The 13,533-nt window shown below is 36.8% G+C and overlaps 1 protein-coding gene across 1 annotated transcript in view; it reads left to right on the top strand.

Annotated features, from left to right (window-relative positions):
- Positions 1–13,533, top strand: part of PAPPA2 (pappalysin 2) — a 578,240-nt gene that overhangs the window by 148,491 nt on the left and 416,216 nt on the right. The gene's annotated exons all lie outside the window — the stretch shown is intronic.

The following is a 13,533-nucleotide window of genomic DNA, read 5'->3' as shown; positions in this document are numbered from 1 at the left end:
CAGTTTGTTCAATGGTACTCCATTGCCTCAAACAGACAAGGTGCGTCTAGAAAGATACTAAGTTTCTGACGCCACGGACATTCAGGTGTTTTACTAAGGAGGCCCAATTTCCTATGTTTCTGGAGCCAATGTTATAAGATGAAGGATGGCTAGCCTCTCTGTACATCTTTTTAAAGATTTTATGCATTTTCTTCTTCTATCTACTATGGATTACTGTGAATTAAGGCAAAGGAGTTAAAATTTTCAATTCATTTTAGAGTTGTAAGTAATGAGGTCTAGGTAAGTGCAGTGAATTTCCCATATTCACTTCATGGAGTGATTGACTCATCCTGGTTTGCCCCAGACTTTTCTGGATTTCAAACCAAAAGCCCCAGATCTTGAGAAGTTTGTCAGTCAGCTTTAAAAAGACCACAAATTCGGGCCGGGTGCGGTGGCTCAAGCCTGTAATCCCAGCACTTTTGCGAGGCCGAGGCAGGTGGATCACGAGGTCAAGAGATCGAGACCATCCTGGTCAACATGGTGAAACCCCGTCTCTACTAAAAATACAAAAAACTAGCTGGGCATGGTGGCGCATGCCTGTAATCCCAGCTACTCAGGAGGCTGAGGCAGGAGAATTGCCTGAACCCAGGAGGCGGAGGTTGCGGTGAGCCGAGATTGCGCCATTGCACTCCAGCCTGGGTAACAAGAGCGAAACTCCGTCTCAAAAAAAAAAAAAAAAAAAAAAAAAGACCACAAATTCCTCAGTGTCAGAGATTGTTTGGCATGCTTTGCAAATTCACCATCTTACTCCTTCTTTCCCTCATCATGATATTTAGTATAAATTTTAGCAAGTATCTTCTGTCTAAGAGAATGTTCACCTAAGAAGCCAGAGCTAGAAGCAACAAAGAAAAATCACACAATTTCCAGTATTTGACTTTGTCCCATTAATGTTCCGAATACAGAAGAGACTGAGACGGTGAGGAAGGAGAGGGTAATGGAAATGGAGGATGCAAACTCAGAATGCTGTTTTTAGTCTAGGAGGAGTCTTCAGTTGAGTTACTGGCTTTTCTCCAAGGGTTAAACATCTCTGAAGTTCCAGAGGAAGCCCCTGGAAAGAGACTTTTCAGGAGACATCATTATGTAAATTTCCCCCAGGAGATCAAAGCAAGTGTCCATCCGGTGATGTCCTGTTCCATCTCCCTTCACCCCTGGTGATCATCCCTCTGATGCAATTTATGGACTGCGATCAACAAAATACTTGTAATAATTTCATAGTTAGAGTATATTCACATGCTTCTTGTTATGGCAACCATCAATAATATTAATAAAACCCTGTCTGGTTGAAACAGATGAATGGGACATGTAAACACAGACAAGAATAGCCATATCAGACGTCAACACGGAACAACATAAGCACAACTGTCTGTATGCTGGTTTTTGCCTTCCACTGTACTCCCAGCAGTGTCTGTTTTATTTATGCCTGAGCCCCCCCACCATTGGCTTCTGTATAGGGTCTAAGTGGGTACACATCAGGAAGAGGCCCACTTTGACCTCCAAAATGAGAAAAAGAGAAACAGCTTACCATCAGTCTAGTATTCCATGAAACTAGAGGTTCCCTGTATGAGTATTTGTACATTGTTCAACAATTATGGTAATCGTAAAACATATTGTCTAAAAAGCTTGTTCTTATGAAGCATTCACCTTGCACATGTTGATGACAAACAGTGGTTAATTTTAGCGGGGAATCACTGGATGCAATAGCCTGATGATGACTGCATTCACTCAGATTCTTTTTTATAAAATAGAATAATCAAACCTACCTTCTGGGCCATTGTGATATTCTAATCAGATAATTTAAGTAAAACTCTTAGCACAGTGATAGCAAATGAGTACTCAGCAAATGAAATCTCCAGGGAGGTTATATAGCACAATGGACTTTGACGTTAGTTCAAATTCCAGCTTACTCATTTTACAGCTGTGCATCCTTGGGCAAGTTTTTAAAATTTCTCTCAGCATCAGATGAGTTTCCTTATCTACTGAATGAAAAGATGAATAGTACCCACAGCATAGGATTGCTGTGAGAATTAAATGACACTATGTACTAAAGGTGCTTCCTTCAGTGCTTAAGACTTGGGCAGGGCTCAATAAGCAGTAACAGTTGCTGATACATGAATAAACAACTCACGCCACCATGCCTAGTCAAATTCTTGTTTTTTTTTTTTCTAGTATGTTACCTGTGGGACTGTGGTGTCATCTTAAACATAAACAAACACCAGCAAAAATGCTTCCTATTTCAGTATTTGGCATCAACCCTAACTTCCAAGGGGGCGGACTTCTCACAGGCTGAGGGGTTAGGCCAGGGCCTGGTGGTGTGAGTTGTTTATTGTACCTGGTTTTATCCAGTTTTACAGTATTTGTGTAAGGAGTAAACTCACCACTGTAGGCCCTCACATTCCTTGCATAGACAGTAGTTCTAAGGGAAGCTGCTAACTCAATAATGGTAACTGAGAAAGGGAATTGAAAATTGCCCACAATGCATTCCTTGCTCTGGATAGTCTAAGGCAGGGGCCTTTATCATTAGTCTCAGCTTGGTCCAATGTATTTTGGAGTTTTATTTCTTTTTTTTTAAATACATATTTTATTGCATTTTAGGTTTGGGGGTACATGTGAGGAACATGCAGGATTGTTACATAAGTACATACATGGCAATGTGGTTTGCTGGGAGTTTTATTTCTTTAGTTTTTCACCACTGTCCCAATGCAAAGTGCCTGGCTCTGTGGTAATGTGGACTGACTGTGTACTATTCAAAATTCCACATTTTGGCAAAATGTGTAAATTCCTTTAAGGACAACTGTGGCTCATTGTCAGAGATAATCCTTTTAGGAATTCCATGTCTGGCAAATGTGGCCTTCAATTTGTAGACTCTTGTGGTAAATTGGTATTGTTCAGGCTTTCCAATCCTGAGATTTTTATTGTAGTTATCCTCTCTAATGATATAGTTTCTGTTACTTTTTCTTCCAGATAAACATATGGGTGCCAATGTCTGGTTGTGGAGGCTTGTGATACAATTGTTTTAAAAAATACATACATTATACACCTTTCAAATGAGATTGGACATTCACTGATGAGTCAGCCTATTTACTAATGAAACTACTGAACTGAAAGAGTAGGCAGCCGTTGGCATTTTATATGCTTACTGGGACCACAATAGAGTTTGAACACTGCCAGAGATGATGGAGATTATCCAGTTCACAGCCCTCAATTCAAAGTCAGCCTTAACTTATCCAGGGCTTGAACACAAGGTTTGTGATTTCTTTCTCTTTACCACACTATTTTTAACTTGAACTAGTCTCTTTATTGTAAAATATGCTTTATATAGCCAAGAGAAATGGAACTTAACTTCAACTAACATTTTAAGTGATTATCTCTTATTTCTACTAGTATTCTACTTGTAGTAGAAAACTCCTAAAGACGGTAAACTCCCTTGGTCATGATGAATGATCTTTCTAATGTGTTGCTGAATTTGGTTTGCTAGTATGTTGTTGGAGATTTTTCCATCAATAATTATCAGAGATACTGGCCTGTAGTTTTCTTTCTGATTTTTCCTTGTCTGGTTTTGGTATCAGGGTAATACTGGCCTTGTAGAATGAATTTGGAAGTATTCCTTCCTCCTTTATTTTTTGAAATAGGTTGAGTAAGAATGGCATTAATTCTTTAAATATTTGGTAGAATTCAGCAGTGAAGCCATCAGGTTCCATGTTTTTCTTTAGTGGTTGGCTTTTTATTATGGCTTCTGTTATTGGTCTGTTCAAGTTTTGGATTTTGTCCTGATTCAATCTTAGTATGTTGTATGTTCTAGGAATTTGTCCATTTCTTCTAGATTTTCCAATTTATTGGCCTATATTAACAGTTGCTTATGGTAGCCACCAATGATTTTTTTGAATATCTGCAGAACCAGTTGTAATATCCCCTTTTTCATTTCTGGTTTTATTTAGTTGGATCTTCTCTTTTTTTCTTAGTCTGGCTAAAGGTTTGTCAATTTTGTTTAGCTTTAAAAGCCACAACTTGTTGTTTCATTGATTTTTTTTTTTCATTTCAATTTCATGTATTTAGGCTCTGATTTTTATTATTTCTTTTCTTCTACTAATTTAGAGTTTGTTTTGCTCTTTTCTAGTTCTTTTAGATGCATTATTAAATTGTTCATTTGAAGTTTTTTCTCTTTTTTAGTGTAGACACTTGTAGTTATAAATTTTCCTCTTAAAACTGTTTTTGCTTGTGGTAAGGTAATTCAGAGGTATGTTTCACAGTTTCTCAGAAATTCCTCAGGTTTTGATATGTTGTATTTCTATTATCATTTGTTTTAAGAACTTCTTCAGTTTCTTTTTTAATTTCTTCATTGACCAATTGGTCATTCAGGATCATATTATTTAATTTCCATGTATTTGTATAGTTATCAAAATTCCTCTTTGTTATTTCTAGTTTTATTCCACTGTGGTTGGAGGGAATGCTTGATATAATTTTAACTTTTTAAAAAATGATTTTGGACTTGTTTTGTGGTCTAGCTTTTGGTCTATCCTTGAGAATGATCCATGTGCTGAGGAAAAGAATGTGTATTCTGCAGTTCTTGGATAACATCTTATAAATATATCTTTTTAAAAAAAATTATTTATTTTACTTTAGATGCATACTATATATGGCATTTCTCCCCATATTATCCCTCCTCACCTCTTAAGTACATTTGGTCTACAGTGCAGATTAAGTCTAATGTCTCTTTGTTAAATTTCTGTCTGTAAATTCCAACGCTGAAAGTAGGGGGTTGAAGTCTATAGCCATTATTGTATTGGGCCTATCTCTCTCTTTAGCTCTAATAATATTTCCTTTGTATGTCTGAGTGCTTCAGATATATAAAGGCACATATACATTTAAAATTGTTACATCCTCTTGCTGAATTGACCCCTTTATCATTATGTAGTGACCTTTTTTGTCACTTCTTATAGTTTTTTTTCTTGACATCTATTTTGTCTGCTACAAATATAGTGACTCCTACTGTTTTGGTTTCTGTTGGCATGGAATAAATTTTTCATCCCTTTATTTTCAGTCTCTGTGTGTCTTTATAGGTGAATTGGGTGTCTTGCAGTCAACAGATCAACTGGCTTTATTTTTCATTCATTTGGCCACTCTCTGTCTTTTAACTGCACAGTTAAACCCACTTACATTCAATGTTATTGATAAGTAAGGACTCACTTCTGCTATTTGGTTATTTGCTTTCTAGTCTTCTCGTCCTTCTTTCTTTCCTTTCTTCCTCTAGTGAAGGTGATTTTCTCTGGTGAAATAATGTAGCTTCCTGCTTTTTATATTTTGTTTATCCAATGTATGTTTTCTGGTTTGAAGTTACGATAAGGTTTGCAAATACTATCTTGTAACCAACTATTTTAGCCACCTTAACAATCTTTGCATAAACAAACAAGCAAGCAAAAGGAAAACTAATAAAAACTCTATGCTTTATCTTTGTCTTCCTGTTTTTAAACTTTTTGTTGTTTCTATTGATATGTTATTGTACTGACTATGTCTTGGAAAGTTGTTGTATTTATTATTTTCAATCGGTTCATCGTCTAGTCTTTCTACTTAGGATAAAAGTAGTCTACACACTACAGTTACAATGTTATAATACTCGTTTTCTGTGTATTTACTATAATTGGTGAGTTTTGTACCTTCATGTGATTATTAATTGTGCAGTAATGTTCTTTTTTTCGGATGGAAGTACCCACTTTAGCACTGATAAAATCCTTCAGCTTTTGTTTGTCTGGGAAAGTGACCTTTCAGACAGAGAATTCCAAATAGTTGTGTTATCAAAAAGCTTATCCACCACAATCAAGTTGGCTTCATCCCTAGGATGCAAGGTTGGTTCAGTAACATGCAAATCAACCAATAAAACAACATGCAAATCAACAAATGCGATTCATCACATAAACAGAACTGAAGAAAAAAACCTACCTGGTTATCTCAATAGATGCAGAAAAGGCCTTTGATAAAATTCAACATTGCTTTATGTTTAAAACTCTCAATAAACTAGGTATTGAAGGGATATACTTCAAAATAATAAGAGCCATATACAGCACACCCATAGTCAATATCATACTGAATGGGCAAGAGCTGGAAGCATTCTCATTTTTCTGCCTCCAGGTCTTTATTTCTCCTTCATGCTCAAAGGGTAATTTTTCCAGACATACTATTCTAGGGTAAAAGTTGTTTTCCTTCAGCACTTTAAATGTGTCATGCCACTCTTTCCTGACTTGTAAGGTTTCCACTGAAGAGTATGCCGCCAGTCATATTGGAGCCCCATTATATGTTATTTGTTTCTTTTCTCTGGCTGTTTTTAGGATCCTTCTTTATCTTTGACCTTTGGGAGTTTGATTATTAAGTGCCTTAAGGTAGTCTCCTTTGGTTTAAAACAGCTTAGTGTTCTATAACTTTCTTATGCTTGGATATTGATACCTTTCTCTAGGCTTGGGAAATTCTCTATTAGTCCTATGAATTAACTTTCTATCCCTATTTCTTTCTCTACTTCCTCTTTAAGTCCAATAACTCTTTGATTTGCCCCTCAGAGGCTATTTTCCAGATCTTGTAGACATGTTTATTGTTTTTCTTGTATCCTCTGATCGAGTATTTTCAAATAGTCTGTCTTCAAGCTCACCAATTCTTTCTTTTGTTTGACCCATTCTGCTTTTAAATGACTCTGATGCATTCATTCTTCAGTATGCCAATTGCGTTTTTCAGCTCCAGAATTTCTGCTTGATTCTTTTTAATTATTTCAATATTTTGTTAAATTTATCTGACAGAATTCTGAATTCTTTCTCTGTGTTATCTTGAATTTCTTTGAGTTTCCTAATCACAGCTATATATATATTTTTTGAGATGGAGTTTCGCTCTTGTTACCCAGGCTGGAGTGCAATGGCGCGATCTTGGCTCACCGCAACCTCCGCCTCCTGGGTTCAGGCAATTCTCCTGCCTCAGCCTCCTGAGTAGCTGGGGTTATAGGCATGCACCACCATGCCCAGCTAATTTTTTGTATTTTTAGTGGAGATGGGGTTTCACCATGTCACCCAGCATGGTCTCGATCTCTTGACCTCGTGATCCACCCACCTTGGCCTCCCAAAGTGCTGGGATTACAGGCGTGAGTCACCACACCCGGCCTAGCATATTTATTTTCATCTTAATTTTATATTTAACTGTGAACATATATTTAACTAAGTGAATAATTTTCAGGTTGTTCTCTTTTCAATGTTAACTAAAGTTTTACTTCTTTCACATTTTATATTTAACTTGTTTTATGTCTGCTTTGGGGGGAACTCCAAGCCTAGTAACTCTGTGGTTCTCACAGACTTGTAGAGCTACCACTTTGATGGTCTTGGATCAGATCACAGAGAATTCTCTGTTTTAATAAGAGTCCAGGCAGACTCTTATTCTCTTCCCTTATTTTCTTTTAAACATATAGAATCTCTCTCTATTCTGTGCCATCTAAAGCTGAGGGTGGAATGATACAAGAACCTGTGGTTACAACTACTGTGACTGTGCTGGATCAGACCTGAAGCCTGAATGCCATTCAAGAGTCAAATCCTGGAACTGGAGATTCTAAGATCCCACTTGGTACTCTAGCCCCCTGTGTCTAGACTGGAACCTAAGGTGTAAGACAAAGCCTCTTTTACTTTCCCTCTGCTCTTCTTAAGCAGAAGGAGTTTTGCCCTAGAACCACTATGGCTGGTAATGTGTTGAGTCTCACGAGGCTCACCCAAGGCCCCTGATACAATACCTGGTATTGCTGCTGGTTATTCAGGACCCAAGGACTCTTCAGTTAGCAGGTGATGAATTCTGGCAGGGCTGGGTTCTTTCCTTCAAGGCAGCAGGTTTCTTTCTGGCCAAGGATGTGTTTAGAGATGTCATCTGGGAGGTAGGGACTGGAACAAGGACCTCACAACTGACTAGTGTCCTATCCTGCTGTGGCTGAGCTGGTATCCTAGATGCAAGATAAAGTCCTCCCTACTCTTCCCTCTCCTCTTCTCAAGTCGAAGGAAGGGGTTTCTTTTGGAGCCTTGAACTGTGCAGCTTAGGGCTGGGGGAGGGATGATACCAGTACTCCTTTGGCTGCCCCAGGTGATGTCTCAGTATGTTGTATGCACCCAACAGTCCACTGTCTCTGGGCCTGGTTCAGCCCTAGGACTCTTGCAGTCCTTATGGTCTAGAATGCCTTTCAAGGTTACCTGAAGACACAGAATGCTTTTAGCCCTTGGTATCAAAGTTTGCAGGCTCTCAGTCCGGACCTTTGGGATCAGTGATTCCCCTCTGGCTAGGGATGATTTAAATGCTCTCTTCATGGTCAGGCATCAGCCGAGTTTGGTCTGGTTTTCCTTTCTGCTTTAACAGAACAGCACTACACTCAATGCCTCATAATTGCTGTGTTCTACCTTTCTTGGCACCCAAAGATGCTTCCTGTACCACGCCACCAGTGCTGGGGTGGAGGTTGGGATCGCAGGGGAGGGAGAGTTGGGGGTGGTGATGGGGGTGGTAGACTTGCTGATTCAGGACTGTTTTTTCTATCTCTTCAGTGCCTCTTTCAGTGCTCACCTAATTTTTGGTTCTTATGAAGGTGTTTTTTTCTTCTATGTAGATACTTGTTAACTTGGTGTCCTTACTGGGGCATGATTGGTGGAGCCTTCTGTTCCACCATCTTGCTCTATCAGTGAAGAGCAATTTGAAAGATATTGCTCTGCTATCTTCTGGCTTGCTTTGTTTCTGATGACATTATGCTCTTTTATACATAATGTGCCATTTTCCTTGGCTGCTTTTAACATTTTGTCTTTGTCACTGAACTTAAGCAATTCGATCACTATATACCTTGGTGTATTTTTCTCAATGTTTCATGTACCTGGGATTCACTGAGATTCTCTGAAATGTGAGTTTTAGTTTTTATAAAATTTGGACAACTTTTTGGTTATCCAGCACACCACTGGATAATAATTTTTTAATGTATTTGTCTATTAATTCTATGTGTAGTCATTGATGGATCAGTTTGGTTTGATTTTTTTTCCCTCCATATTGTGGGTCATACTTTTGGTTGGATGACTGAATGGCAAACATTGTGTATATTACCTTGTTTTGTGCTGGATATTTTTGTGCTATTATATTATTGACTCTGGCTGCATAACATGATTTAGTTTTTTAGAATGTTGAATCCTTTCTTGTCCTAAATTTAAGTGTTTTTGTTTGTTTGTAAGACAAGAGCAGCATTTAGTATAGAGTTAAGTTTTGCCGGTACTGTGGCAAAACTCTTTTGAGTACTTTACTAAATGCCTTGTGGATTGTTAAGTTTCTTACTGATGGAAATAGAAAATATTTCCCAAGAGCTTTCTGGTCATTTTAGGTGGTTCTTTTCCTGGTTTGGGTAGTGTTTTTATTTTTATTTTTTTACATGCATGGGTTGATGAAGTATGCAGATGAAAACTCATGGGGACTCTTTGCAGATCTGTACATCTTTTCCACACTCTTTTTTCTCTTCTGTCTAATACTCTGTCCTGAAAACTATAGTTTCCTGGACCTTTCTAGATTTCCAGTGCTATTCAACTCCAGAAAAACTATAGGCTCTTCCTGAATTTGTCCAACCTGCACTATGGCCTGGAAACTGTCTTTGACAGTACATTGGGGCAATAGTAGAGCTCATACTGTTTATTTATCATTTTTCAGGGATGACTGTCTTTTATTGTCTGATGTCTAGTGTCTTGATAAGCAATGTTTCATATATGTTGTCATTTTATTTATTAATATTTGTTTATATGTGACAGTAAAATTTGTCTCTGTCGTTATATCTACATTGACATTGAAGTTTCTAAGCTTTTTATTTTTTAGTTAAAAATTTTGTTTTGTTCACTTTCTACTTATATGAACACATTATGTATCTTTTTTATCCATTATTTTGTTCTGGTTTAGTCTTAATTACCGAAATTATATATTATTTTACATCTAATTGTTTTCTGAGTTCTATGTTCTCCTTGCTTAGGTATCTGATGATCCTATATGTTGTTCTTTTAATGATTCCATCATTTTATTAATGTATTTCCAGCATATTTTGAAATGTTAGGTTGCAGTTTTCATCTGTTTTGTAGACATGACCTTAGGATTGTTTTATTCTGCTCTTTATTCCCTTTTAAAAAATTGTAACTTTAATGGGATTGGACTGCAATTATTGTTTATGACTCATTTTAAGTGAAATGAGTTTTTCTGTATTTTCAGGATGTTAGAATTGGATAAGATAGCTTTTCAAACATCATGACCCAAAAGCTTCCTTTTCTGTTGTTTTCACAAGGTAATTAATACATGGTCTTCTACTTTCTGAGGTCTTCTTCCCCTATACCACTACTTCTTCTTCTTTTTTTTTTTTCCCTCCTGTTTCTTTGTTCTGTTGTATTTGAATAAACTCTTAGGTTCTCTTCGCTGCTGGGTTTTATCTTGAATGGATATTTTAGTTTGTTTGTTTTAAGAGCTCATACAGTCTGAACTGCTCCAGCTTCTTCATACTTTATTGTGTACTCCTTGCCCTTACTCTGCAATTGGAAACACTCTCAGGTCAGCTTCTGCTCTCAATTAGTCTGTAGCCCTTCCTAGTGAGTATCTATTGAGGATTTTGAAGATCTCATGTTCTCATGTCCATCAGATATCTTATTTTCCTTTCAGACTCATCCTATTTTGCCTTCTCTTTATAGATGCTGATGGCATGCAGGCTTCATAGTTATTGGTTTTACCTCTGTCTCCCTATCTGTTTCATTTTGTATTTTCTGGTTTATGTCAATTCTTGTCATCTAGTTTTGTGATAGGTTCATCCATGGGCACTTGTTTAGCTATGCGTGGTAGGCAGAATAATGAATATTCCCTCCAAAGATATCCCCATTCAAATCCCCAGAGCCTGTGAATATGTTACGTAAAGGGCTTTGCAGATGTAATTAAGATAAGGATCTTGAATAGGGAGATTATACTGTGTTATCTAGGTGGACTGATTGTCATTGCAAGGATATTTTAAGTGAAAAATATAGGCAGAAGAGCCAGAGAAGGAAATGTGATGGTGGAAGTAGAGTCAGAGTGATGCATTGTGAAGAAGACTTGCCTAGGCATGGCTGGCTGTGGAGACGGTACAAGGGCATTTACTGAGTACAAAGTGAAGAGAAGCTTGAGTCTTCGAAACTTGCCTAATCTACATTATTCTACTATACTGGTGTATAAGCTTCATGTGGTTGCTGCTGCTACTGCAAAAAAAAAAAAAAAAAAAAAAAAAAAATCACAAACTTGTTGGTTTAAAATAACAAATTAATTTTCTTACTTTGCCATCTCTCTGTCTGTGTTTTCTTCTCTTCTCTTTCTTATAAGGAGACTTTGAGACTTTGTCATTGGATTTAGGGCCTACCTGGATAATCTAGAATGATCTCATCTTAACCCCTTAGCTAAGTATATCTGCAAAAATCTTTTTTCCCCCAAATAAACTTACATTCACAGATTTCATGGGTTAGAATATGGATGTAGCCCTTATATAGTTTTTAAAGTTGTTTATTTATTTCCATTTGTTTTTTAGAGAAGTTTTAAATTCACAGCAAAATTGAGTGGAAGATATAGAGATTTCGTATTTCTTTCCTGCCCCTACATATACATAGCCTCCTTTATTGTCTCAGTCTGTTTTGTGCTGATATGTAAGAATACCATAGACAGAATATTTTATAATGAAAAGAAATTTATTTTTCACAGGTCTGGAGGCTATAGGAAACTCCAAAACTGTCTTCCAAAGTGGCTGTACCATTTTGCATTTCCACTAGCAGTAAGTAAGAGTTCCTGTTGCTCCACATCCTCATCGGCATTTTGAGTTATCAGTGTTCTGAATTTTGGCCATTCTAATAGATGTGTAGTGGTATGAATTTACATTTCTCTGTTGAGATATAATGTGAAACATCCTTTCATATATTTAATTTTTATCTGTATATCTTCTTTGGTGAGGTATTTGTTAATATCTTTGCTGTGCAGAAGCTCTTTAATTAGTTCCCATTTGTCAATTTTTGCTTTTGTTGCTATTGTTTTTGGAATCTTTGTCACGGAATCCTTGCCTATTCCTATGCCTAGGATTACTATAACCCTCCTAGGGTTTTTATAGTTTTGCATTTTACATTTAAGAGTTTAATTCATCTTGAGTTAATTTTTGTATATGATGTGAAAAAGGGTCCCAGTTTCAGTCTTCTGCATATGGCTAGTCAGTTATCCCAACATCATTTATTGAATAGGGAGTCTTCTTCATTTCTTGTTCTTTTCAGCTTTGTCAAAGATCTGATGGTCATAGGTGTGCAGCTTTATTTCTGGGCTTTCTATTCTGTTCCATTGGTCTATGTGCCTGTTTTTGTACCAGTACCATGCTGTTTTTGTTACTGTAGCCTTATGGCATAGTTTGAAATTGGCTCATATGATATCTCCAGCTTTGTTTTTTTATTTGTTTGTTTTTGTTTTTGTTTTTGCTTAAGATTACCTTGGCTATTTGGGCTCTTTTTTGGTTTCCTATGGATTTTAAAATAGTTTTTTTTTTTTTTTCTAGTTTTGTGAAGAATGTAGTTTAATAGGAATAGCATTGATTCTGTAAAGTACTTTGGGCAGTATAGCCATTGTAATGATATTGATTCTTCCTTTCCGTGAACTTTGGACATTTTTCCAGTTCTGATTTCTTTGAACAGTGTTTGTAGTTTTCATTGTAGGATCTTTCACCTCCCTGGTTAGCTGTATTCCTAGGCATTTTATTCTTTTTGTGGGAACTGCGAATGGAATTACCTTCCTAATTTGGTTCTGAGCTTGAGTGTTGTTGGTGTATATAAATGCTGTGGGTTTTGTACATTGATTTTGTATCCTGAAACTTTGCTAAAATTGTTTATCAGCTGAAGGAGCTTTTGGGCCAAGACTATGAGATTTTCTAGATTTACAGTCATGTCCTCTGCAAACAGGCATAATTTGACTTCTTCTCTTTCTATTTAAATACATTTATTTCTTTCCCTTGCCTGATTGCTCTGGTCAGGACTTCTAATACTATGTTGAATATGAGTGGTGAGAGAGAGAGCATCCTTATCTTGTACTGGTTTACAAGGGGGAATGCTTCAGTATGATGTTGGCTGTGGGTTTGCATAGATGGCTGTAATTATTTTTACATATGGCCCATTCAACACCTAGTTCATTGAGTTTCTAACATGAAGGAATGTTAAATTTTATCGAAAGCCTTTTCTGCATCTATAGAGATAGTCATGTGGGTTTTTGTCTTTAGTTCTGTTTATGTGATGAATCACATTTATTAATTTGTGTATGTCAAACCAACCTTGTGTCCCAAGGATGAAGCCTACTTGATTCATGGTGGATTAGCTTTTGATATGCTGATCGATTTGGTTTACAATTTTTTTTTGAGGATTTAAAAATTTATGTCCATCAGAAATATTGGATTGAAGTTAACTTTTCTTGTTACGTCTCTGCAAATTTTTGGTGTGAGGATGA

The sequence above is a fragment of the Saimiri boliviensis genome, chromosome 19, assembly GCF_048565385.1.
Source record: "Saimiri boliviensis isolate mSaiBol1 chromosome 19, mSaiBol1.pri, whole genome shotgun sequence".
Taxonomy (NCBI): domain Eukaryota; kingdom Metazoa; phylum Chordata; class Mammalia; order Primates; family Cebidae; genus Saimiri; species Saimiri boliviensis.
This window is presented reverse-complemented; position numbering and strand designations above follow the sequence as displayed.